Below are 26409 nucleotides of genomic sequence, written 5' to 3'. Positions count from 1 at the left end.
ATTCAGAGCAGTGCCTTCAATCTAAAAAATTCTCCCCTGCCCCTTTGCAGTGACCCAGCTTCCCACCCCGTCCCTGGCAATCACTGGTCTAGTTTCTCTCCCTAGAGTCTGTCATATAAACAGTCATACAGTAGGTAGCATTTTCAGTCTGGCTTCTTTCATAACACATAGTACTTTGGAGATTTTTCCACAGTGTTGTGTGTATCAGAAGATTCTTCCTTTTTATTGTTGAATAGCATTCCATCATATGGATGTACTGAGGTTCATTTATTCATTCACCAGCTGGGGGACGTCTAGTTTTTGGCAGTTACAAATAAAGTCACTGTAAACATTTGCAGACAGATTGCTGTGTGAACCTGAGTTTTCATTTCTCCATAAATACCTCAGAGTGGAAAAGTGGGTCGTATAGTAGAACATGTTTTACTTTATAAGAAACTGTCCAACTATTTTCCAAATGACTATATCAATTTGCATTCCCACTAGGTGTGAGAATTCCTGTTGTTTCAATCCTCACTATCACTTGGAATTGTGATATATTAAAAAAAAATTAATATAAAAATATGAGCCATTCTAATATGTGTGTTGAGGTATCTCGTTGTGATTTTCATTTCTAAACCCCTAATGACATGATGCTCAGCATCTTTTCACATGTTTATTTGCTATATGTCTATATTTATTGGTAAAATGTCTGTTCAAGTCTTTTGCCCATTTTTAGGAATTGAGTTGTTTTTTATTGCATTTTAGAGTTCTTTATATTATAGATACAAGTCCTTTATTAGATACATAGTTTGCAAATATTTTCTTACCATCTGTGGCTTGCCTCTTTATTTCCTTAGTAGTATCTTTTGAAAAGCAGAAGTGTTTAATTTTGGTGAAGAGCAATTTATCAATTGTTTCATTTATGTCTACATTAACATTTTTAAACAGCTTTATTGAGATAAAATCCATAAACCATGCAATTCAGCCATTTAAAGTGTATAATTTAATCGCTTTACTATATTCACAGATCCGCGCAAACCATCACCACAATCAATTTTAGAACCTTTTCATTACCCCAAGAAGAAACCCTGTACTCCTTAACCATCAGTCTCCTGCTGTCTCATCCCCACCTCCAACCCTGGGCAACATAATCTACTTTCTGGCTCTTTAGATTTATCTATTTTGGAACTTCCGTATATACTAAACAGAATCACACAACATGTGATCCTTCACAGATGGCTTCTTTCACTTGGCACAATGTCTTCAAGGTTTATCCATGTTGTAGCTTGTATCAGTGCTTCATTTCTTTTTATTCCCAAATAATATTCCCTCGTATGAATAGGGCACATTTTATTTATCCACTCTTAGTGGATGAACATTTGTGTTGTTTCCACCTTTTGGGGATTATGCATAATGCCGTTGTGTGCAAGTTTTTGTTGTTTACATATTCTAGATACAAGTCTCTTATGGGATATATGATTTTGAAAAATTTTCTTCAGTTCTGGGGATTATCTTTTCACTTTCTTAATGGTGTCCTTTAAAGCCTCAAAGCTTTTAAATTTGATGATGTCAAACTTACTTATTCTTTTTTCTTTTGTTGATTGTGTTTTTTGTGTCATAGCTCAGAAATCATTGTCTAGTCCAAGGTCAGGAAAATTTATATCCATGTATTCTTCTAAGAGTTTTATAGTTTAACTCTTCCATTTAGGTCTTAGATCCATTTTGAGTTAATTTTTGTATATGATGTGAGGTAAGGATCCAACTTCATTCTTTTGTTTTTTTGGGTTTTTAAAAAAATATTTATTTATTTAGGCTGCACTGGGTCTCAGCTGCAGCACTCGGGATCCCCGTCACGGCATGCGGGATCCCTCAGTTGAGTCATGCAGACTTCTTAGTTGTGGCATGCAGAGTCTTTAGTTGCAACATTCAGACTCTTTTAGTTGTGGCATTGCGAACTCCCAGTCACAGCATGCATGTGGGATCCAGCTCCCCGACCAGGGACCTAACCCAGGTCTCCCACGGTGGGAGCGTGGAACCTCACGTGCTGGACCATCAGGGAAGTCCCCAACTTTATTCTTTTGTATGTAAATATCCAGTTATTCCAGCACCATTTATTGAAAAGGCTGGCCTTTCCTCATTGAATTGTCTTGACATGTGTTAATAGTTTTTTATATTTGCTTTATCACGTATCTGTAAATATTTCCATTCCTCTATCCATCCACCAATCTATTTTAATTTTTGATGCATTTCAAAAAGTGAGTTGCCGACACCAGAATATTTTCTTCTAACACTTCAGCCTGCATATCATCAACTACAGTTCTCTAATTGCCCACAATTTTTTTCCTTTTGATATAAAATGTACATACAATGAAATACACAAATCTTAAGTGTACCACTTGATGAGTTTTGACAAATGCATTCACCTGTGCAATGCAAATTCCTTAGCAAGATATAGAACATCAACACCACCCCAGAAAGTTCCCTCCCATGCATTTATTTTTATGTATTTATTTTTGACAAATGCATGTGTCCATGTAAGCACCACCCTAATCAAGATGCAGAATATTTTCATCTCCTAAGAAAGCTCTCTTTCACTTCTTTGCTTTTAATCTTGCCTCACCCCATCTGCAGCCCAGACAGCCACTGACCTAATTTATACCACCGTAGATTAGATTAGTCTTGTCTGTTACAGAATTGCATATAAATGAAATCATACGATGTGTACTATTTTGTGATAAGCTTATTTCACCCCTGACCAACATTTGAAAAACAAAATAGAACAGAATACAACATTTCAGAATGAATGGCAAGTCGCAGTGCAAAATATTGCTTTGTTGATCTTTGTTTCACACATGCATGCACACACGTGTGCATGTGCATGTGTGTGTGTGATTGTACCGGGCCAGAATAGAAAATGCATTTCTTACTGTGGGTTGTAATCAAAAAGATTTAAAAGCTACTATTCTCCTGGACCAGAACCCTGTGTTTCTTTTCCAACTGTCTTGTCATTCTCCCTGTCCCCTCAGCTTTTTTTAATCTCGTATCAATTACCCCAGTAGTTGGTCTCCTCTTAATAACCTTGCAAATTCTGTTTCTTCCCCTGGGTCACTCTCCCCACCTCGTCCCACTCACGTTTAAACTGGAGAACGCCTACTCACCCATCAGATGTTCCACGTTTGGCCCTTCCTCCAGAAAACTTCTGTTTTCATGCTTCCCTCTCAGAACTGGTATAACATTGTACCCTAATTACTTGGTCATGCTTTCCTCCAGCTGACCATAAGCTCCTTGGGGACCGGGACCATGTCTTATTCGCCTTTGCAGTCCCTAGCTCCCAGGATGTGATGACATATAATAGGCATCAATAAATATACACTGAATGAATGAATAAACCCCAGGGTTCTGGGTGACAGGGTTTTAAATAAACCAGCCTGTTTTTTCCCAAGGCCCCATTCCTGCATATTTTATTGTCCTGTATATCTCTGATTTCTTAACCATCATTTTTTATAACCTCCTTCAATCACCCTGAGACTTTAGCCTTTCAACTTTCTTCTCTCCATGCCCCATACTAGTCCTTTCATCCTTGTAACTTCCTTCCAGACATGCTGAGGCAAACAACTGTCTTTATGAGGATGACATAATAGCCTTATCTTTTTTTATTTTTATTTTTGTAATAGCTGTATCTTTGTGACCTCTGTCCCAGAATGGCCCCGCATCTTCCAAAATAACGCTAATTCTGTGACTGTGGATATGGGAGTGGGTGTGTAGGGTGTGAATGCACATGTGCATGGAGAGATGGTCATAGGCAGGAGAGTCATTGGCTCATTTTGGTCTGGGTCTTGCCCTCAAGGCAAAGAAGCCCACTGATATACCTCCCAGATAGAATCCCAGAGAGGAAGTATAGCAGAGTGGTCAAGGGCACAGGCTGTGGAGTAGGAGGGATATTGGGTATTGTGCATTTTTACCACTTGTTAGCTGTGAGATCTTGGGCAAGTTACTTAATCTCTCTGAGTTTCAACATCTTCGTCTATAAAATGGGGATACACAGTGTTGTTTGAAGATTAAATGGGACAATTAATTATATGGCACTGGGCACATGGCAAGTTTCCAAGGAATGGAAATGAGTCCAGTCTGGAGGAATGACATTTCCCAAGAGGTATGTCTGAGTGTCCGAAGGAGAAGAGAAAAGACCCAGCCAGAGGTAAGCTGAGTTAAAGACCAAAGACACAGATGGCACTCAAGGACCAGCAAAAGGCCACTCAGGGAACACAGAGACATCACAGGAAAGCATTGGACGTGGAGCCCCAGTGTGCCGAGAGCTGGTTTCCACGTTCTTTAACTGTCTGGGCTTCAGCTCCTCCTTGGTCACTTCCTGCTGGGCAGTCGAGGGTGACTCACCGAAGCTCTGTAGGTCTCAGCCACGTCAACGATCCCACAGTCCACGCCTTCATTCACTCACTCACTCAGCAGGTGCTCTGTGGGTGCTGGAAATACAAGACTGTTGTTTGTAGCTGTATCCCAGTACATAGTACAGTGCCTGGCACATAGTAGGTGCTCAATAAATATTGGTTCACAGAGTAAATGAACAAGACAGACAGAGTCACAGCCCGCAAAGAGCTCACATCTAATAGAGAAAACAAGCACAAAATCACAAGGTGCCCAAAACTCCTGAACAAGCACATTGGGTAAGTGGCCACAGGCATACAGAGGAGGTACCCTGTCTGGGAAGCTCAAGACCTCTCCACTGAGGACATGTCAGGCCTTCAAAAAAGACGGTGGTTTCTGCAGGCTGAGGAATGCAAGAAGAGCACAGCCAGCCCAGGGAACAGAGATGGAGAAGGGGAAGCTCATATTATTAATCACTTACTATGGGCCGGAAATTTTATATTTGCTTTTTCACTCTTGGAAAGGATTAGGATTTATCCACAATGAAACAGGAAGACAGTGCCGCTTGCCATGCCTAGAATCCTTCTGCCTCTTGCTCTCCCCTCTGCTGGGCCTCAGCTCTCATGTGCATTATTGCAACACCCTAGCTGGTCACCAGCCGTGTCTCCCTCAGATTCACCATCCATGCAGCTGCCAGAGGGATTGTTCTATAACCCACGGTTGAACCTCTCTTGCCTTGGTTTGGAATCCTTTGACGCTCCACATCACCTGGGGCTGGTGTTCAAGACCTTTTGTAATATGGCCCCAAGCTGCATTGCTGGCCCCAGCCCGGCACTCCCTGAGATATACTTGTACACCTCCACCCCTTGCTCGTGCTGCTTTTTCTGCCTGGGTGCCCACCTTCCCTCTTGTCTCCTTCAGAATGCTGCCCTACCTTCCACTGCAGCTCATTCCTCTTCAGAGATGCACTCAGGACCCATTTCGGATGCCTCCCTCCCTGGTAGTCCCCACGCTTCCTGCTTGTAGCCTTTTACCCCGATCACAATCTGGTTGTACTCAATTTGACTACTATCTCTTGAGTCCTCATTGCTCTGAGCTACAGATCAATCTCAGGGGAAGAGAAATAAGCCAAGTAAGGCTGGGTCTTCACCCTTGGGAAGCCCGCTGTCTGATGGGAGGGTCCCCTGAGAGTCCTGTGGTCAAATTAGCTTTTAAAGGTTGGAAGCCTGTTTCCTTTAACCCAGTGGTTCCATGCCTGGGGCCACCACCACTTCCCACCCCACTTTGCATTTGGCAAAGTCTGGAGACATTTTGATTGCTACAACAGGCAGGAGGCTTCTGGAATCTAGTGGGTAGGGGCCAAGGATGCTGCTAAACATCTTACAATGAATGGGACACCTCCCCACAACAAAGACTTATCCAGCTCAAAATATCAATAGCGCCAAGGTTGAGAAACTCTGGTTTAACCATTAAGCAATGAGAAGTCACAGGGAGATTCTCAATCAAAAGAGAGAGAGATTTAACTTTGTGAATTCTGACAGCTGAGTCCGTGGTGGCCTGGAGGAAGGCAACCCTGGAGACAGTATAATTCAGGACTTTTTTTCCTTTGTCCCGGGACATCAGTGAAGTAAGCAGGCAGGAGTGTACTGGTCTTCGGCCAGGAACACTAAGCTCTGTGTACATTCCTCCCAGATGGCAAATCAAGCATATTGCAACAAGCGCAGTGTTGCAACGTCAGTTAGGCTGCTGAGAGGAGCTTCTCTCTCCTGAGGAAGTGTGCTCACTCAGTACTCACCAGCTGTGCAATCTTGAGCAAGTATCTTACCCTCTCTGTGTCTTTTCCCCAACTGTAAATGGACCTAATCATAGTACCTAATTCCAAGAGTTTTTGTAAGGATTAATTAATATATGACAAGAGCCTACAACAGAGTCTGGTACATAGTGCCACACTACTACGTAAATGTCAGCTCTCAACATCATCCTCTCATCACTACCACCATCACCACCACCATCCTTATCATTATCATCAACTTCAACACCCCCACCACTATCATCATCAACATCCCCGGCACCACCACCATGATTATCCCCACCAGCACCATCACCGTCATCATCATCACCGTCATCATCATCACCACCGTCATCATCATTCCTTTCTTTTAGAAGAAAGCCTGTTTATCGAACCTGAGCTACCTGAGGTTTGATTGGATGTCATTCTTCCCCAAGGGTGGTAGCAAAAGGGATCAACCCGCAGCCCCATTGACACAGTCTGCTGGCTATGTCCACAGAGCTTGGTTCAGGGTTGTCATCAATCCCTTGGTCCTCACCCCCCAAAACCAGGTGAGCCAGGCCAGCTTGGAGGCCCCAGATGGCTCCAACTCTTGAAATAAACCCCCTGGATCTGCTCTGTTCAAAACTGCAAAATGACAAAAAGTCAAAATTTCTCCTGTGGAGAAATGGTGTCTGGAGGTAGACCACAGCTGCTGCGGTTCAGCTGTTCAAAGATGTCAGGGCTCCCATGTCTGGAAAATTCTTTTCACCTTACAAGAATTCCAGATATTGGCCCTTGCTGGAGTTGCTTCCGTAGCCCGCAGACATCAGGACTCCCGCACTGTGGTTGTCTCGGCCTTCCCTCCTGGCGGCAGGATGGTCTGTGTTCACAGCCGCAAGACCCCTTCTATCAGGAATACTAACATTGCCCCGGAAGCACTCCCCCACATACAGACTTCCATGTGTGTTTAGTTGGCAGAACTGGGTCACTCAGCCACCCATAGGACAAGGGAGGCTAGGAAAGCTGGAACGGGACTGTCATGATTGGCTGAAACAAATCATGATCCATTGCCTCAGGGAGGGTACATCGCTGCCCTGAAGAAGCCTGGGTTCTGTTGGCAAGCAAGAACGTGAGAGGTGAGTATTGTAGGTCTGCAGCAGTTCAAGGTACAATGGCTGCAAAACAAACTATCCCCAAACTTTGTGGCATTTATTTAGCTCATGAATCTGCAACCTGGCCGGGCTCAGTGGGGACAGTTTGTCTCTGTGCTACTTGGCATCAGATTGAAACAGTAGCAACATTCATTTTGCTGGTGACTTTGCAATTTGGTCAGGGTTCAGTGGGCTCGGCTCATGTCTGTTCCTCTTGGTGTCAGCTGGGATGGCTAAGGAATGGGAGCTGGAAACATCTGAGGGCTCGCTTGCTCACATCTGGGCCTGGGCTGGGAAGTCCCGTACAGCTGGGATTCCTCCGGCCTTTCTCTCTGTCTCTCTGTGTTCTCTCCATGTTCTCTCTCCAGGACTGTGGCTTCAGGGTAGCTGGACTTCTCACATGTCAGCTCAAGGATCCCAAGTGTGAGCTGAGAGAGAGAGAGAGAGAAAGAGACAGAGACAGACAGACAGGCAGACAACAGAAAGAAAGAAAGAAAAGAAAGAGAGAGGGAGGAGGGAGGGAGGGAGGGAGGGAGGGAGGAAGGAAGGAAGGAAGGGATTCTATACATAGACCTTCTACCTTTCACAAAAAATAATGCAAAATGGATCATAAACCTGAATGTACAGTGCAAAACTATAAAACTTCTAGAAGATGACATAGAAGAAAATCTAGGATGTGGGTTTGGCAATAAGTTTTTAGATAACAACACCAAGAGCGTGATCCACGAATGAAAAAACTTAATAAGTTGACTTTCATTTTTTAATAAGTTGACTTTCATTTAAAGTCAAAAATTCCACTTTACAAAAAACTCTGTTAAGAGAATGAAAAGATAAGCCAAAGCTTGGAGAAAATCTTTGCAAAACACATGTCCAATAAAGGACTTGTATCCAAAATATACAAAGAATTTTTAAAAACTCAACTCTAAGAAAACAAACAACCCTATTTAAAAATGGGCAAAAGATCTTGACAGATGAAAAAGAAGATACACAGATGGCAGATAAGCATATGAAAATATGCTCAACATAATACATCTTTAAGGAACTTGTAGATGAAAACAACCATGAGCTACCATTACACGTCTACTACACTGGCTAAGATCCCCAAAGCTGACAACACCGAATGCTGGCAGGAACGCAGAGCAACAGGAACTCTCATTCGCTGCTGGCGGAAATGCGAAATGGCACAGCCATTTTGGAAGAGTTGGGCAGCTCCTTACAAAACTAAATGTATTCTTACCATATGATCTTAGCAATCACACTCGGTATTTACCCAAAGGAGTTGAAAACGTGTCCACATAAAAACCTGCACACAAGTGTTTATAGCAGCTTTATTCATACTTGTCAAAAACTGAAAGCAGTCAAGGAGTCCTTCTGTAGGTGAATGGCTAAATAAGGAGTGGTCCATCCAGACCATGGAATATTATTCAGTGCTAAAAAGAAATGAGGTAGCAAGCCATGAAAAGACATGGGGGGGACCTTAAATGCATATTACTAAGTGAAAGAAGCCAGTCTTAAGAGGCTATATACGGTCAGATTCCAACTATATGGCATCCTGGAGAAAGCAAAACTATAGGGACAGTAAAAAGATCAGTGGCTTCCAAGGTTCATGGAGAGGAGGAGGTGAAGCCTAGGGGATTTTCAGGAAGGTGAAACTCTTCTTTATGTTGCTGTCCTGGTGGATAGATGTCATTATGCATTTGTCAAAACCCACAGAACAGCTCAGAAGAAAGCGAGCTTTAACCTTAATGTAAAGAGCAGACTTCAGTTAATAATAATGTATGAATACCAGTTCACTAACTGTTACAAATGTACTGCATGAATGCAAGACGTTACTAATAGGGGAAATTATGCACAGGGGAGGGGGTACTATAAGAGCTCTCTGTACTAACAATTTTTCTGTAAAATCTACAACTGTTCTACAATTAAAAAAAACAATTTAAACCTGAAAGACAGGATTAAAAACAAGTAATGTAATGTGAGCTGAGCTCGTATTGAGGCCGAACTTGGCAACCGCCTGTGTTGAGGGCCTGAGTTGTTACTGCTTTGGGGCCTCCAACTCCCCTTCCAAGGCCTGACACAGAGCAGCCACTGACAAAGTTTAGACAGCTCAGGCAGGCATCCAAATAGTGCAGCTATATGCGAGAGGGCAAACTTTACATGTATTATCCTTCTAAGGCTTCAGGACGTTGCCTTATTTTCGTTAACTCTTTTTTTTTTTTTTTTTTTTGGCTGCGTCGGGTCGTTAACGCTTTACATTGACATAATTTCAGACTTACAAAAAAGTGGCAAGTACAAAGAACTCCCATATTCCCTTTCTCCAGATTTCCCAAATGTCTTCACATCCAACCACATCTGCCCCATCCTTTCCTGTCTTTTCAGTGCTGTTTTTACCCCCATTTCACAACCAAGCAAACAGGTGGAGGAAGCAGGCTCTGAATTGGCTTCTCATCTTCCTTCTGATCAGAACAACAGCGAACATCGATCGAGCGCCTACTATGTGCCAGGCGTTGCTCCAAGAACTTGTCATGCATCTCATCACATGTATTTCAGACCCTATGAGGTGGGGCCTGTGATCACCCCCACTTTGCAGATGTGGGAGCTGAGGCACAGTGCACGAGCCACTTCACCCAGAGTCCGACAGTAAGCAGTGGGGTTCGTACGCAGACGCAGACGCAGTCGGTCTGGTGGAAGCGAGGGAAGAGTGAAGAATGACTTAAAGATGCAGAAAACAGGGTGGGAGCCCAGTTCGGGAGGCCAGGAGGGCAGACAGCCCAGACCACACATTCCCAAAGTGAGACTTCCACTGTCTCCAGATAAAAGTTGGCACAAACTCAGAGACACAAAGACGGGGCAAAAGAAGATTTCATGTTTAGGAGGGGACCCCAGCACTATCCAGCCTGGGTCTGCACACCTCCTACCTGACCTTCTTCCCCTCTCCCCTCCTCAAGGCTCTCCAGCCAACCTGGCCTTCAGGCAATTCCTCCAACACGATAAATTGGTTCCCACCCCAGGGCCTTTGCACTTGCTGTTCTCACTTTCTAAACTAGTCTTGCCCCCATCCCCTTCAGGCTAGAAGCTCAAACGTCTCCTCCTCCAGGAGGAGATAAGTCTCTCTCTGTTTTACTCTCTTCTTGGTATCTCTTGTTACCTGAAATACTTTGTTCATTTACTGTTTTTCCCTACCTTCTGGGCTCTAACAGGGCTTTTACGGTGTGCAGTGATTAGTGGTCCATGGAGCGTGGGTTGGAATCCCACACCGGCTGCATGATTCTGAGCAAGTTTCCCCATCTGTAAACTGGGGGACAGTAGTATAGCTCCCTCACAGGGTAGCTGTCAGTTAATATATGCATGGCCTTAGAAAGGGGTCTGCCAGATGGTACTAACTGTTGATTGAAGAGTTGTTTCACAATCTACATTTTTTTTTTTTTTTTACAATCTACATTTTGATAGAGCCCGGCATATCGAAGGCGCTCAGAAAACGTTTGCTGAAGAGAAGAACACACGTCCGCATCCAGCAGAAGTTGGGCTGTCGGGGAAGAGTAGCAGGATTAAAGATGCCCAGCCCCCCAACCCTTAACGGACCTGCCCCCTGTGCCTAGAGAGGCAGAGAGGGGCCTCAGCAGGACAGGCAGGGGCAGGGGCGGTGGGACCGGCTGGTGCCAAATCCGGAGGCTCCACCCGGAGCTGGGATTTTATTCTGAGAGCTAGGGGAAGCCCTGCGGAGTTCTCCCCGCTGGGGTGTGACCTCCAGTGGCCTTGGGGCCCGGGCGCTGGGATAGCCTCCGGGAGAGATCGGCAGCCCCTCGGACTGCGGGGACGGAGGGGACCGGGACAGGGACTCAGCTGTGACCGTCGGCGCCCCTGCCGGGAGGGCGACCCGAGGAGCGCGGGGTGAGCGGGGCGGTGAGGGGAGGCGCAGGCCAATGGGCGGGGAGCGGGGCGGGGCGCAGGAAGCTGGGCGGGCTTGGCAGGCGGCCTAGGAAAGCCCCGCCCGACGCAGCCAAGGCTGGGACGGCCGCCCGGGGTGTCTCCCACTTCCCGCTCCGGCGCTGGAGCGGCGACTGGGCCAGGAGCACACAGGTAGGACCCGGGGCCCGCGCACGGGTGGGAGGCTGGGGGATCGGCCCGGGCACGCGGCGGCGGTCCACAGAGCGCTGGGCCGCCGGCGGGACGCCAGGCGGCGGGGACCCCGGGATTTCCCGATCCCCAGTGGGGATTGCTCACCTGCCGGCTCCTCTTCGCGCGAGGGGCAGCGGAGCCTCCGTGCGTTCCGCCCAGCGTACCTGAAGCGGGGCTGGGGAGGTTAGGGCTGATGCTCAGACACCCGCACGCCCCAAACTCGCCCCGTCCCCGACACGTCAGAGGGGCGGCCCCTTGAAGGGGCTTGGGAACGTCGTGAGCGTGGGGGGAGGCAGGTCTTGGGCCACCAACCTCCCCCGTCTTCTCTGGGCAGTCACCCCCAACCCCGCGCACGGGAGGTCGGTGAGGATTTGGATAGAGGAATCTGGTGAAACAAGGCCTTTTCGACCTCTGCTGTCCTTATTTGAGTATTGGATGGGCCCAATAATAGCGATCATTTGCTGGGACTTATGTTGTACGGGCCTGCTCTGAGCACTGAAAGTATTCTGAGTTAAAGTTCAAAATAACCTTTCTGGTCGCTGCTTTGTGTTTATTGTGGCCATTTTGCAGATGAGAACTGCCGAGGCACAGGCAGCTTACATGACTTGCCCAAGGTGATGCCCACAAAAAAAGTGCAGAGCAGGATTCCAATGCACTCATTCTGGCACCAGAGCCCACTGCCCTCCACATGTCAACATTTGTCAAACTACCCCGGAAACAAATTCTCCAGGGGATTCGCTTAAGGTGCAGTTTCTCAGGCTCTTTTTGGTGAGATTCAGATTCAGTAAACCCAGGAATCTAGATTCCTCTTCTCCTTCCTCTCCTTCTCCTTCTTCTTCTTCTCTTGAACAAAATCTATGTTTCTTGTAATCAGGACAGTCTGGGGACCAGCAAACGGTGCCTGCTGCTGGGATTCATACATCACCCCCAGGCCAGCACTTACCCTGCCTGAATCCCAGCCTTTGCCCTCTGCGGCGAGGTAGGACCCCCGCCCCCCTGCAACTCCTCCCCTATGGGCGGCCTTTTAGGATCACCAGGCATTTGCTGGGACAGCAGTGCCTTTATTAAAATCCTTAAGTCCAGTGGGAAAACTGAGGCTCAGGTTTACTTTTGTCCAGGTTTCCCCCACAGTCAGGGGTTTCCAGAGTCCTACAAAGGCCACTTGAACTCAGCTAGCCCCACCCTGAGTACAGATGAGGATGCTGAGGTATACAAAGAGGGGTGACCTACCCCAGCCATTCATTCACTCATTAGCACTCACTAGGCACTGCTTGAGTGCTGTTCAGGGCACTGGTGTTTGCCCTCAAGGAGCTCCCTCTCGGGGGGGCGGTTGGGGAGAGCTATGAGGAAGGGAGGAAGCACAGGTAGGGGGTGATCAACCTTCATGGGTCAGTGGGACGGACTTCATGGAGCAGGGACCTCTGAGCCAGCCCTGGGAGAGGAGGAGAAGAGCTTGGTAGGTGTAGAATGAGAGGGAACAGCATGCTGAACAGTGGGAACAGCATGGATAAAGGCTAGGAGGTCGTTCAGGGAGTGGGGGGAAAAGCCAGTGCTGGATGGAAAGGTGGGGAGTGTTGTGAAAGGCCTTGAATGCCATGCCGAGGAGTGTAGGCCAGTGTATTTTACCTTTGCCTGAACCATAAGAATCACGATACAGATTCCTGGGCCCCACCGTGGACCTCTGGAGCTAAATCTAGAGGGAGGCTGGGGGAAGGCCGCAGGGAGGGAAAACCACTAACCAGTCACGCTGGTTACAATACACCCAGTTACCAACAGGTCTGGGATGACCTGAGGTTTTCCAAATTCTGGACAGTGACTGAGTAACTGATGTGTTTTGTACAGCAAAGCCCAGGGTTGCAGAAAGCCGAGGGAGGGGCAGGAATGCTGTCCCCGAAGGCATTCACAATTTCCTGCTGTTCAGATTCAGAAGAGGAGCTGAAATGAAGTATCAAGGAAATGAGAAGAGAGACCCTTTCCCGGACCCCCTTCTCTCTACCCCCCTACCCCCCATCCCTACCCCCCGGATGGAGGAGAGAGTTTGGGATCAAATGTCCACTGCCCTTGATGGCAGCTGGGAGTGGGGCAGGGACAGAGGTCCCCTGGGTGCTTCGTTTCCTCACGTTTGTAAAATTGAGCTTCTGTGAGTGCTAATGACATCATGTTTTATAAGCTCCTTAGCACAGTTTCCAACACAACACATCCACAGTCAGTATCCATGTCTGCTGTTAGCTGTCGAGAAATATAGCTTGGAGGTTAAGAGCATGGACTCTGGGGCCAGATCGCACAGGTTCAAATGCTGGCTTTGCCACTTCTCAAGACTTCAGTTTCCCCATCTGTGAAATTATAGTGTCTACTTTATACCATTTGTAGTGATGATGAACTGAATCCATAAGTGCCAAGCATACAGAACAGCGCCCAGTGTGAAGCAAGCACCATATATTTGTTAAGTAAATAAATGCACCCCATTGGATGGCATTTAATCTGCCCATTTTGCAGGTGAGGAAACCAAGACTCAGAGATGTGTGCGGCGGCCTTGCCTAAGGTCGTACATCTAAGAGCACATCTAAGAGTGACAGATGGAGGGATTCAAACCTGCTTTCCTTCCCAACCTCTGTCCTTTCCCACTGTGCCACTTTGCTGGGGTGGCCGAGAGGGACATCTTTTGGAGCAGTCCTCAGGACCGTGGAGACATACCAGTCTTGTTTGACCAGATTTCCCTTGGCTCGGCTAGAAGAGAGGCCGACGCTTGCCTAGATGTTGTACGAATTTGCCCTTGCAAGAATGTGGATGGGAGAACCCCAGTGGAGGATGAGAGACCTAGAGAGACCAGGGGACCCTGCATCTGATGGGCCGTAACCCCTGTTGCTTTGCTTCCAGCCAAGTCATTCTGCTTCTCTGACCCTGAGGCAGAGAAAAGGCTTGAAGACAGGGGCCCCAGGTTCAAATGTCAGCTTGCTGTTCTTCCTATCTGTGGGATCTGGAGGAAGTTGCTTAACCTCTCTGAGCCTCAGTTTGCTTGTCAGTAAAATGGGTGTTTGGAGGGGGAGGGGGCGGTATTCGTGAGATGATTTTTGGAGATACCTTGCCCACAGCCCCGTGATTGCTATTTCTCTCCCCAATCAGGACAGAGTCACTTCTTCACATCCAGCGCCTGGCTTCCTCATTCATTTCTTCTTCGGATATTTATTGGGTACTTGTGTGCCAGGCAAGGTGCCAGGTGCTACTGATAGAGCACTGGACAAAGTCCTTGCTCTCCTGGAGTTCGACTTCTAGTTCTGAAAACAGGCAGTACACAAACAAACATACACATATCTATACTCCTTATCTAACATTGGAAATCCACAAGCTCTGGAAACCGGAAGCGTTCTCATCACTCAGGTGGAAGCAAGACCTGACATGAACTAAATGCGAGGCTCTTTGGAGGCTTTACTTACTCCCCTTGGTGTGAAGACTCGTGTGTCTCGCTGCAGAGATGTTCATGTGACTGGTCACAGTGTGCTCCTTGGGCCCCATGGCGGGCAGGGGTAGTTTTGATGGGTGGTATTTTATACAAGATGACCTTTCTCTAATCTGAGTAATTCTGAATTCGGAAACACACCTGGCCCCCAGGATCTCACCCAGGATGACAGGCACCTACAGTATCGTGTCACATAGTGACAGTGCTTGGAAGCAGTGTGGGGGTGGAGTCAGGGGAGCCTCTCTGAGGAGGGACATTTAGAAGGACAAGGGGCAGAGACCCTGGAGGAGCGGGCCAGGTGGAGGGAACCAGAGAGGATGCTAGAAAAGGTCTCGTCCGCCCGACCGGCCCCATTTCCGGGCCTGCTGCTTGCCCCCGCTCTGCGTGCACAGTTCTGTCTAAATGCACACATCTTCGCCTTTCCAAGAAGTGGTGATGCCTCTGAGGTTTCGGGTTTGCCTCCGACTGACTCATTTTCATTCTTGGGGCCCCCTTGGGACTCCTCATCTTCTCGACGTCACTTAAGAAATCCAAGTCTTCACCAAAGCAGGCCTGGGAGCTGCGACTGTCTGGGGATGCTCACCGTCTGGGCTGGCATCTGAGTCCCCCCTCCCCCTCCCTCCAGAGAGAGAGGGAGGAGGGGGGTCCGGGTGAGGGGAAGAGAAGCTTGGCCCTCGAGGGTTTGGTGGGACGGCTTTCCTGAGAGGGAGGAGGTGTTCTAAGCAACAGGACTGTGAAGGGACTAACAGCCTCCGGCCTGCAGAGCCAGTTTGCGAAGCTGAAAGTGACAGGCGCGCACATGTCTTGAGTGCCAGCGTGGGGGTCGCTGCTTATACTCAACTCAGCAAGCTTGCTGGGGCTGGGGACACAGCAGTGACTGATGCAGCAACAAGGGCCCTCATGGAGCTGACCATCTAGTGGTGGAGGTGACTTTTTTGTGTTTTTTTTTGTGGTACGCGGGTCTCTCACTGTTGTGGCCTCTCCCGTTGCGGAGCACAGGCTCCAGACGCACAGGCTCAGCGGCCATGGCTCTGCGGCATGTGGGATCTTCCCGGACCGGGGCACGAACCCGTGTCCCCTGCATCGGCAGGCGGACTCTCAACCACTGCGCCACCAGGGAAGCCCTGGAGGTGACTTTTGAGCTAAGACCTGACATAGACACGTGGATATCTGGGGAAAGAGTGATCCCAGCAGAAGGAACAGCAAGTGCAAAGGCCCTGAGGAAGCTGATGTGGTTGGCTGGAGTTGAAGCAAGTTGAAGAGCCCTGGGGAGAGAGGTCAGGCAGGCCAATAGCAGCCAGAGACCTGCATTGTCTCACTCAACTTGTACAGTAACTCTACGGGGTGGGAACTGCTCACCTCCCATCGATCTGCCCAGCAGCCCTGTGCATGTGGTCAGGCCAGGACCGACGTCACAGGTGATCCAATCATTGCCCAGATCATTTTACAGATTATTTTACCGATGAGCATCTTCCCAGCATGGCAGACACGCTAAAGCAGAGGGGGCGTGGTGGGGCTGAGGGTCATGGAGGCAGGTAGATGCGTCGGTGCCTCCCCAGTTCCCTGGGGAGGAAACTGAGGCTCAGGGAAGAGACTTACTCGGTGATACAACTTGGAAGGGGCAGAATCTGGATTCAAATCCAGGGCTGGAAGCCTATGCATTTAACTACTATTCTGAGCCATCCAGCCCAAGGAGCAGAGTTTAAAAGAAGTAGGTTTCTAGGTTAGAAATAAGGGAGCACAGTCACCAAGAGCTGTTTTGGTGAACTGCGGAAGGCCTGAGGGTTTCCTGAAGCAGCCAAGAGAGTGTTTTGTCTTTTTAAGAGGAACTTCTCCAGAGAGGAGGGACGCCAGATCTCTGCGGGGGCAGCCCTCCAAGCCCGCAGACCCTCAGCTTCCCAACAGTCTTGCTTATGGGGAGTAGGCCTTCTAGAAACCAGATTCTACTGTTGGACAGCTCTAACTGGGAGAATATCTTTCCTGGGATTTAGCCAAATTAGCTTTCCAGGAACTTTTGCTTTCTGGCTTTGGTTCTACCCCTTGGAGGTAGTAAGCATCCTCTTCCATCCCAGCGCAGTGATTCTCTTATTCAGATGACACAGCCATAATTCATTCAGTCATTCTTCCTCTTCAGTCTGGCTTTGGGCATGATCTAATTGGTCAGAGTCCCACATAGAAACCATTGCCTCCCCCAAAGCCTGCCCAGTCAGAGAGGAGGGAGACTCTCACCTCCTTGGATCTGGAGTCCATACCTCTGTTGATACCACCTGCAATCATACTTTGTAGTGGCCACACCCCAGTTGGGGCTGGTATTGAACTTGTCAGCTAAACCCTCCAGTTCTCTCCTCTACACGAGCTGCTGTCAATTAAGGTTTCTTCCATTCTGAGGTTCCTTGTTTGAGGCTAACAGTCGTTCTCAGTCTTTCTTGTTTTCTAATAAATCAACTGCAGGCTATAATTTTTTCTCTGAGTACTGCTATGGCTTCATTCCACAGGTCTTGTTACACAGTGTCATTCACTGCTAACTATTATGGTTTATAATTTCCCTTTTGATTAAAAGTGTTATGTGCCTTATAATTTTTTAAGGTAGATGGAATATTTTAAGTTATTTTTTGATTGTTGATTTCTGAATGTATTGCATAATGGTCAACATTTGTAGATTCTATGATATCAGTGATGGAGAATTTGTCGAGATCGTCTTTGTAGGATTTTCTGGTCCATTTTTTTTCTGTTTGTTCCTCTTGTATTTGAAAGGATGTGTGTTTTTGTTGGGTTAAAGTTCTAGAAATATATTTTGTTCACGCTTACTAATTATATCCTTTATATTTTCTCTGTTTTTATGTAGTTTTCTCTACCTGATATATCTCCCACCATGATAGAGGATCTGTTCATTTTTCTCTGGCCTCCTCTCAGTTTTTTGCTTCGTTTTTGTAGGTATGTTGTTAGGTGCTTATAAACAAAATACAATACGAGTAGAAGAGGGCTCATGATTTTTATACCTTCTTGGTGAGCTGCTCCTTTTATCAGTATAAAACAGCTACCTTTCTTTTAATACTTTGATGCCTTAAATTCCATTTTATTCAGTATTAATATCGTATACCTGTTATATTTATTTGCATTTTTCCTGACTAACTTTCCAATTCTTTATTTTCTTTTCTTCCCCTCTAACGTTGAAGGACTTTTCTTTGACCCCAGTCTGGTAGCCGCATGAGTTTAAAAAAAAAACAAAAAAGAAACTTGCATTTTAGTCTCAGCTCTGCAACCCACTTGCTCAGTGATCTTGGGCAAGTCATTTTCCCTCTTTGGGCCTCAATTTCCTAAACCATAACATGGGGATATGACTCGCTTTGCCCCTCTCTAGGGTTTTTGTGAAAATAACAACACATAGTGAATATGAAAGGCATCGTAAACATCCCTGTACTCATACTAGTCATTGGGTGTAAACACTGGCCGGCATTCTAGGCAGTGAGAATGGCATGTACAAAGGCCTGGAGGAAGGAACACATCCACAATGAGGCAGCCAACGACTTCAATTTTGCCATCATTGGTTGGCTGCCTCTGCGTTCGCGAGGAGACGTGCATGAGACACAGTCCCTGGCCTGGAGGACTTTCAGTCTGGAAATGGAGCAAAATGATGCGCACGGCTCACTCTTTATGAGCATGGAAATGATGTTTGGACAGAGGGACAGGCAGAGCTGGGAGGTGGGGGGAGGAAAGAGTAGCGTTTGATCAAGAACATCCTGAGAGGGTGGCGTAGGAGGAGGGCACTGAGAGGCAGAGGAAACAGCCCAAGGGAAGTGGGGAGTCTGTGGCTCATATGGGGAGGGTGGGGCAGGGCTGGGGGGGTGTAAGGACTGCTCTTTGATCCCCTCGTCCGCACCCCCTGAGGAGGAAAGCAATGGGGCTTTTGCAAAATTTTGGAACTCCTCACCGACAAATGATACTGCTCGGCCACAGGAGGGCAGGCGGTGATGGCGTGTCTCCAGCCTTGCTCCCTCTCATCACCATAACAACCGCATCCCACGGGGACAGAAGGAAGGAACGTTTGGGGGTGCCAGAGCTTAGGGAGCTTAGGGAAGGTGCGGGGGAGGGGTCTCACCTGTTGCTTCTTTTCTCTCATTGGGGGTCTTCTGGTGTCTCGGGACACCCACTCACCCAGGAGGACATCACCTCTGTAAGCCACAGAGGGACCACAAATGTGGGGTGTGGTTTTTAAAAACTGAGCATTTAAAAACCAGGGTAATATACATACAAATCTGGGTTTCTAGCTTCTTGTGAAAAATCGAGCACCCTAGTGACCCCTAGGTCTTCATTTACATGGTGCAAAGCAGAGTGGCGGGTGCCTGTTAGGACTGGACATGTGCTCGCCACCTGCCCCCTGTCTACTCACTGAGGTCATGCATCTGCATTCTCTTAGATATTTGGTTGACGTTGGGGGAGATGACCCTCCGTGGCCGTGAGAGGTGGCTGGGAGCTGGGAACTGCCCCCGGAGGGAGTGAGCGCCCCATTGCTGGAAGCAGGCAACTAGAGGGTTGATGGCCCCATGGCAAAGGCCTAGGGGAACTTGAAGTGTTAGCTGACTTGGACTCCGGGGTCTTTGGGGATCCACCAGCTCTGAGAACTGGCTGTTCTGAGACCTTCGATGACAAAGCCCAGTAGCCTCGTGCACCCTCTGCTCTATTCCCTTCCCTCTCACCCATCGTATTTTTCTTTTTCTTTTTATTGCAATGTGCATGCAGACAAGTGCCCGGCTTCACAAAGTAAACACAAGCGTGTATAACCTGATCAGGAAACAAAGCGTGACTCGCCCCCCAGAAGATTCTCTCCCGCCCCACCCTCCCCAGGACACTTTCCTGACCACTAACCCCAAGATTGGTTTGTGTCCTTTTGAACTTCATATAAATGGAATGAGTATTGCCCTTTCAAGCCCAGCTTCCTATACTCAGCTTGTACTCTGAGACCCTTCTGTGCTGTCATGGCAGCTGTCATGTACTCAGGGTCTGTACTTGGCGTTTGGAGACGAGCTTTTGCTGCCTGCTCCATCAGCACTGCCCTAAGCCTCTTCTACCCAGCTATGCCAGCCATGGTCTCTTTGCCTCCCCTCAACCGCCCCAGGAGGCAAGTGGTTCAGCTCTCATTTCACAGATAAGGAGACCGAGGCTCTGAGAGGACCACAGTGTGTCAAGGTCTCCCAGCCAGTCAGTGCAGAGTCCACGCGCTTAGGCTCAGAGTTACGCTTCCGCATCTTAGATGCTCTGGGGTCCCTGCCCATGTGGGTGTCCCTGCCCATGTGGGTGTCCCCACACATCTGTGTGTCCCTGACCGTGCCAAGAATGATAAAGGATGAGACAACAGAAAGAACTCGAGGGACAGCCCCATCCCAACCCCCGCCTGTCTGCAGACAGACCATGAACAGGGAGCTCTTATCTGTGCTGACTGCTTTGTGTTTGCCCAGGGACCAAAGTCCTGGTCCCTGTTGAGACATGCTCCCTGTGAGGACTGGGCAAACAGTGGTCGTGGTGGAGGCCAAGTTCTAGTTCATCACTTCCTGCCTCGTTACCTTGAGACTATTTCTGAATTCCCCTGAGCATCAATTTCCTCCTCTGTGCAGGTAATGTTTAACCACATCTTCCACACGGGGCTTGCTGGGAGGAGCAAACAGAGAGGTGTATAAAAGGAGTGAATTTACGGCTGCTTCCTCCATGCCAGGTGCTGTACTGTGACTCCAGAACCAAAAGATCTGGGTTCAATTCCCAGGCCCACCTCTTACTAGCTGTGCATCCTTAGGCAGGTTCCTGGACCTCTCTGGGCCTCAGTTTCCCCATGTCTACAAAGGGAATGATAATAATTGCACCTTCCATGTTCCTCAGTTGGGGAAGGGTGGAACCTATGGGCAGAAGGGCCCAGGGCATGGTCTCTAAAGACTCAAGGAATTGGGGGCAATCATGGTGACTTCTGGTGACCTCAGTAAGAAGGCGAACTGGGAGCCGTGACTGTCACTAAGACAGCCAAACTCTAATCAGCATCTTGGGGCCGGGACATCTTGTATCTGTGTATCAGGGCAATGAGCAGTAATCAAGGTAACGCCCCAATTACCAGCTCTCTGGAGATCAGCTCCCCCCTCCCCTCTTGGGGTGGCCAAGATCGGTGTGGTGCCTGCCTTGGGCTCAGAGGAGACTGAGCCAGAATTGGTCAGTGTTTATCCAGCAGTAAGAGGCAGAAAATGCCAGCTCTGGGAGCTGTATCCCTGCCTCCATCAGGGATGGCTGGCCAGGCCGCACTGCACACAGCCAGGGGGAGTGTGTGCATTTATTCTTCCATTCAGCAAATATCTATGGACCCCCCCACCCCGGCTACTGTGTGCCAGGCGCTGTGCTAGGCTGTAGGGCTATAGCAGTGAACAGGGTGGGCACAGCCTGTAGGAACTGGTGTTCTCTGGGGGATTTGGACTGTGCACAGGACACATGCGTGTGTGACAGGCAGTGAGGAGTAAGTGCCAGGAAGAGAAATAAAGCAGAAGAAGGGCTTGCAGAGTGAGGGAGGCTGGCCGCTGGTCCTGAGCAGGTGACGTCTGCACTCAGGTCCTCAGGCGCAGCCTCCTCCCTGGGGGCACTGGTACCTTCTGAGGATGGGCGTGGCTTCCAGGATCCTAGATGGAGTCACCCGGCTGCCCCTCCCATGGACATTTGGACTTAATGTGTCCGCAGCCAATGTGAGCGTCCACATTGCCATAAGGTGGCTGTTAGCACAGGATGCCAGCCTGTCCCGGAGATGGTGCACCCCCTTGGGGCTCTGGCCCAGCCGAATCCCACGAAGGAGGTTCACGGTCTCCAGCCCCCTCCCTCCCCTCTCAGACAAGGCTGTGTCTCTCACTCTGCAAGCTCCCGTGGGCTTCAGCCACAGCTGATGACCTGCAAACCGGTCTCTAGCGTGAGCCTTCCTTCTGAGCTCCAGGCCGCTAGGACATACTGCCTCCTGGATGCCTCTTGGGGCCCGTCGCCTACTTGGACTCACCAGGTCCACAGTATGGTGAAGTGCATGGTCTTCCGCAGCAAGACCATGCCTTTCCCGGCACCCGCCACTGTCCATCCGCCCGTGCTCCAGCCCAAGGCCACCTCCCTGCTCCCAGCTCCCAGCCACCAGTCATCACCAAGTTCTGCCACGTCTACCTCCCAAACAGAGCTAGAGCCTGGCTTCTCTTCTGCAGGTCGAGCGGCACCGCCTCTTCTGTCAGCTACTCCTGCACTCGTTCTCCACACGCAGGTCAGAGTGGGCTTTCTGGAAAGCAGCTCCTCTCCTGCCCAGTAGCCTTCAGTGGCTCCCTACTGCCCTGAGGAAGGAGTCTGAATCGCTTACCACCCCTGGTAGACAGTGTTGTCTTCCGGCCCTTCTGACTGCACTGCTCTCATCCCCTATGACCCCTATCCCTCACTGCAGCCAAGGGCCTGTCTTGTAGGATGGGAAATGGGCCGCGTCCTCCCTATCTTAGGATCCTTCAGAATCTGTAAAATGGGTTTAATAATTGTACTCATCTCATACGGGGTCTTAAAGCATCCTAGAACAGTACCTGGCATGAAGGAAGCACTGTATAAGTGTACAAGTCAGAATAAAGTAAAGTACATAAGCTCATTTATCGAGTACCTGCCCTGTGTGGGGCACCGGCTAGGCGTTCTGCTTCCAGAAGATGGAGCACGTCCCCTGCCCTCACGGAGCCCACCGTGCCTTCTGGGGGACATTCTTCCTTCCTCTCCACATGCCGCCGTCCCTCCCCTGGAGGATTCTTCTTCATTTACCTGCCCCCTGGCCCCCCACCAACCCTGTAGGACCAGGTGGCCCTTCCTCGCCCCTCCTCATGTCCTCAACAGCCTCTTGCGTATCTGATGATGCCTGACCTCACGCTGGTCCTTCCCACAGCCCGCTCCATCTTGGTGGGTGGCACCTGCATCCTTTCAGTGGCTCCGGCCGAAAGCCTCAGAGTCATTCTTGACCCCTACTTGTCCCCTTTTCTCTGACGCAGCCCCCGAACTCCATTCTGTCAGCAAAGCCTGTTGACTCTACCTTCACAGCAGATCTAGAATTTAACCTCTTCTTACCTCTTCTTCCCTACAACCCTGGTGCACCTGGTACCTGGTGCCTGGGCTAGTCCAGTGGCCTCCTCATGGGTCCCTGCTTCTGCCCTTGACCCCAGAGGCCAGAGGGAGCCTTTGAAGTCTCACCTCTGTGCCCCAAATCCTCCAGTAGCTTCTCTCCTCGCTCAAATATTTGTTAAGGGAAAGAAGGAAAAAAGGCACGACTGAATGAATGAATGGCCTTTTCCACATCTGTAGTAGCTGGCACGCAGTAGGTGCTGAGAAAACACCTGCAGCAAGAATACATGGGGCCCCCTGCGAGGGGGTGAGGACCCGAAGCACACAGTAGGCGCGGGGGGAGCCTGGTGGGCTCTTTGGCCGAGGTGTCTGGTTCTTGCTGCTGCCGCCCCTCCCCTCCACTCTCTGGGCTGGGGGTGGGGCAGGCAGGCAGAGCCCAGGCCATTTTGGGGCCCTGGCCGGACTTCCTCACTATCCTGGGTGGGGCTGGTGATGTGGCTTTCACTTCTGGGAACCCTAGCTGGACGGCAGTTCTGGGAAGGCTGCTGACCCGTGGAGAAGTGTACCCCTACCCCCCCTGCCAGACCAGCTCAGCAGACGCTTCAGGCCAGCGTAAGATTGTGGAGTTTCAGGGGTCAGCGGCTCCAGAGGGAGGTCACCCGCAGCGCCTGCTGTCCCAGGATTCCTATCCACATGCCTCTTGCCAGAGGACCGGCTGCATCCTGTCTGCTGATCCAGCCTCCCACCCCCTCCACGTCGGTTTGCAGCCAAGAGAGGGGAGAGGACCCGGAGGCCTGCACACCCCACTGGCTTCAGGAAGAGCCCCGCTGGGTCGCTTCTGTGCCGCTGCTGGCTTCTGACATTTCAAGACTCGCCACTCATCTCCCCGCAAATAAAAAGAGTGAGTTAAGTGTGTTTCCCGGTCAGCAGGAGTGTTTTCCCACTCTGTCTGCTTCTGCTCTTTTCTTGGTCAGGCTTTCACCCACTCTGCTCCTTCCTTACTCCATGAACTTGGCTTTGTCACTTGCCCTCTGTAGGCCTCAAGTTTCCTCTTTGGCCAATCGGACTAATAACACCACATGCCAGGGCTGCAGGGACAACATTCTGAGAGGCAGTGGTGCGTGGATTCTAGAGTGAGATTGCCTGGGTTCAAATCCCGGCTCTGCGACCGCAAACGAGTGCTCTGGCCTCTCCGTGCCTTCATCTCCTCATCATTAAAATGAGGATTTTTTTTTTTTTTTTTTTTTTTTTTGCGGTACGCGGGCCTCTCACTGTTGTGGCCTCTCCCGTTGCAGAGCACAGGCTCCGGACGCGCGGGCCCAGTGGCCATGGCTCACGGGCCCAGCCGCTCCGCGGCATGTGGGGTCTTCCCGGGCCGGGGCACGAACCCATGTCCCCTGCATCGGCAGGCGGACTCTCAACCACTGCGCCACCGGGGGAGCCCGGATTTTTTTTTTTTTAATTATTTTTTTATTTTTGGCTGCGTTGGGTCTTCGTCGCTGCGCGCAGGGTTTCTCTAGTTGCGGCGAGTGGGGGCTACTCTTCTTTGCGGTGCGCGGCCTTACCGTTGCGGTGGCTTCTCTTGTTGTGGAGCACGGGCTCTAGAGCGCAGGCTCAGTAGTTGTGGCACACGGGCCGAGTTGCTCCGCAGCATGTGTGATCTTCCCGGGCCAGGGGCTCGGAACCCGTGTCCCCTGCATTGGCAGGAGGATTCTTAACCACTGCGCCACCAGGCAAGCCCTAAAATGGGGACTTTAATGGCATCTACTTCATAAAGTTGTGAGAACTAAATTGCTTAATATATTATAAGCACTTAGAACCACGCCTGGCACGTAATAAGTACTGTACGTGAATGACAGTTATTAGGGGCAAAGGCTTGGTACGTACTCCATGTTTAAAAACAGATTATTGTATTCATTGTTGTTGAATTTTAACCAATCATTGATTTAATAGATGTTTCATGAGCACATACTGTGTACATGTCAGGCACTGTTTAGGCACAGGGGACAAAGCAATGACCATGGCTATTTTACTTAAAGGAATGTTTATCATGCTGATTTGTAAGACCACTTTATATGTTAAGGCCCTTCACTTTCTGTAATGTAGATTGCCACTTTCTGCTAATCTTTTGCTTGCTTGCTTTTTTTCTTTACGGTGTGTTTTGATCTGGGGAAGTTCAAAACATTTCTGCAGTCAAATCTTTCTATCTTTGCCATCTACCTACTGAAATAAAATAAACATTCACCTATATAACCTCAGAGATATGATGAGAGATGGTGATAAGTGTATGACAGAAATAAACCGGGTGCCGTGATGAGAAGTAACAGAGGGTGTCCTCGCTGGATGGTGTTTCCGGGTGTAAAGGGTGCGAGGGAGGAAAGGGACAGGGGTGTGTCAGAAGGCCAGTGGGACAGAAGGCTCGTGGGGGAGGGAGCACGAGGGAGGGAATAGGAGGGGATGGTAGTGGGGTCTCCGGGGGCCAGATCATCAGAGGGGCTTGGGTGGTTTGGGTTGTTTTTTTTTTTTGCATTTTCTTAAACTTCTTATTTTATGGTAATTGTTGTAAGGATTAATCCACGCAGTTGTAAGAAATAATACAGAGAGATTCCCCTCTACTCTGTTTCCCCCAAGGGTAACATCTTACAAAACTATAGTTCGGTATCCCAACCAAGGTATCGACATTGATAGAAACCACCGATCCTCCTCAGATTGCCTCCGTTTTACTGGTACTCGTTTGCGTGTGTTTGCGTGTTTGCACACGCACGCACATGTTATTTTTATCCGTTTTGTTAGCTTGCTTCTTATTAATTTAACTGTATCACGTGTACAGTTTTTGTCTCCACCACTGCAGTGAGATACAGAACAGTCCTATCATCGCAAGGATCCCTGTGTTGCCCTTTTATAGCGTGCCTCCCTCCCTCCCTGCTGCCCCCCCCCCTCACCCGTGCGGGCAACCACGAATCTATTCACCACTTCCATAGTCTGATCATCTCAAGAATGTTACATAAAGGGAATCAAGCGGCATGTAGCCTTTTCGATTGGCTGCTTTCACTCCAGGGCTTGGATTTGATTCTGACTCAGAGATGCTGCTCTTGGATGGGCTGTGGACCCCTGGGGCTCTGTGCTCCCCCCCAACCCCGACCCCGGGTTGAAGACATCTTTCACCAGAGGCCAGAGGCCAGTGAAGTGAACAGACAGATCATGGCCTGGTTTCCAATTTGAAAATGACTCTGGTTTCATCATGGAGAAGAGACTCGCGTTTGTAGCAACTGCTAACTGCCCCCCACCCTGCCGGCTCCCCCTCGTTTCAGCGTTCTCCCCAGCCCCAGACTGGGTCTTGGAAAAACCTTGCCACGACCCTATTCAAAGACCCTCAAAAACCGCTCACTGCCTGGGGGGCGGGTGGGGCTTTGACCTGGAGTCCTTACTTGGGCTTCAGTAAGCTCAAGGAGCCGCTGTGT

At 49.2% G+C, this 26409-nt stretch overlaps 1 protein-coding gene across 11 annotated transcripts in view; it reads left to right on the top strand.

Annotated features, from left to right (window-relative positions):
• The first annotated feature begins 11279 nt into the window (after positions 1-11279).
• The window catches only part of IL4R (interleukin 4 receptor), a 41521-nt gene continuing 26391 nt past the window's right edge, over positions 11280-26409 (top strand). For 3 of the 11 annotated variants that reach the window (XM_027126569.1, XM_027126570.1, XM_027126571.1), the window contains exon 1: positions 18712-23849. The gene's annotated coding sequence lies outside the window, so the exon portion shown is untranslated. Of the gene's footprint in view, positions 11365-11480; positions 12148-15892; positions 16279-18709; positions 23850-26409 lie in introns of those variants that run through there. The other 8 variants (XM_027126573.1, XM_027126566.1, XM_027126572.1 and 5 more) reach the window with 6 other exon arrangements.

Source organism: Aethalodelphis obliquidens, unplaced genomic scaffold (assembly GCF_003676395.1).
Source record: "Aethalodelphis obliquidens isolate GAN/ISIS:26980383/991018 unplaced genomic scaffold, ASM367639v1 scaffold30, whole genome shotgun sequence".
Lineage (NCBI taxonomy): Eukaryota > Metazoa > Chordata > Mammalia > Artiodactyla > Delphinidae > Aethalodelphis > Aethalodelphis obliquidens.
This window is presented reverse-complemented; position numbering and strand designations above follow the sequence as displayed.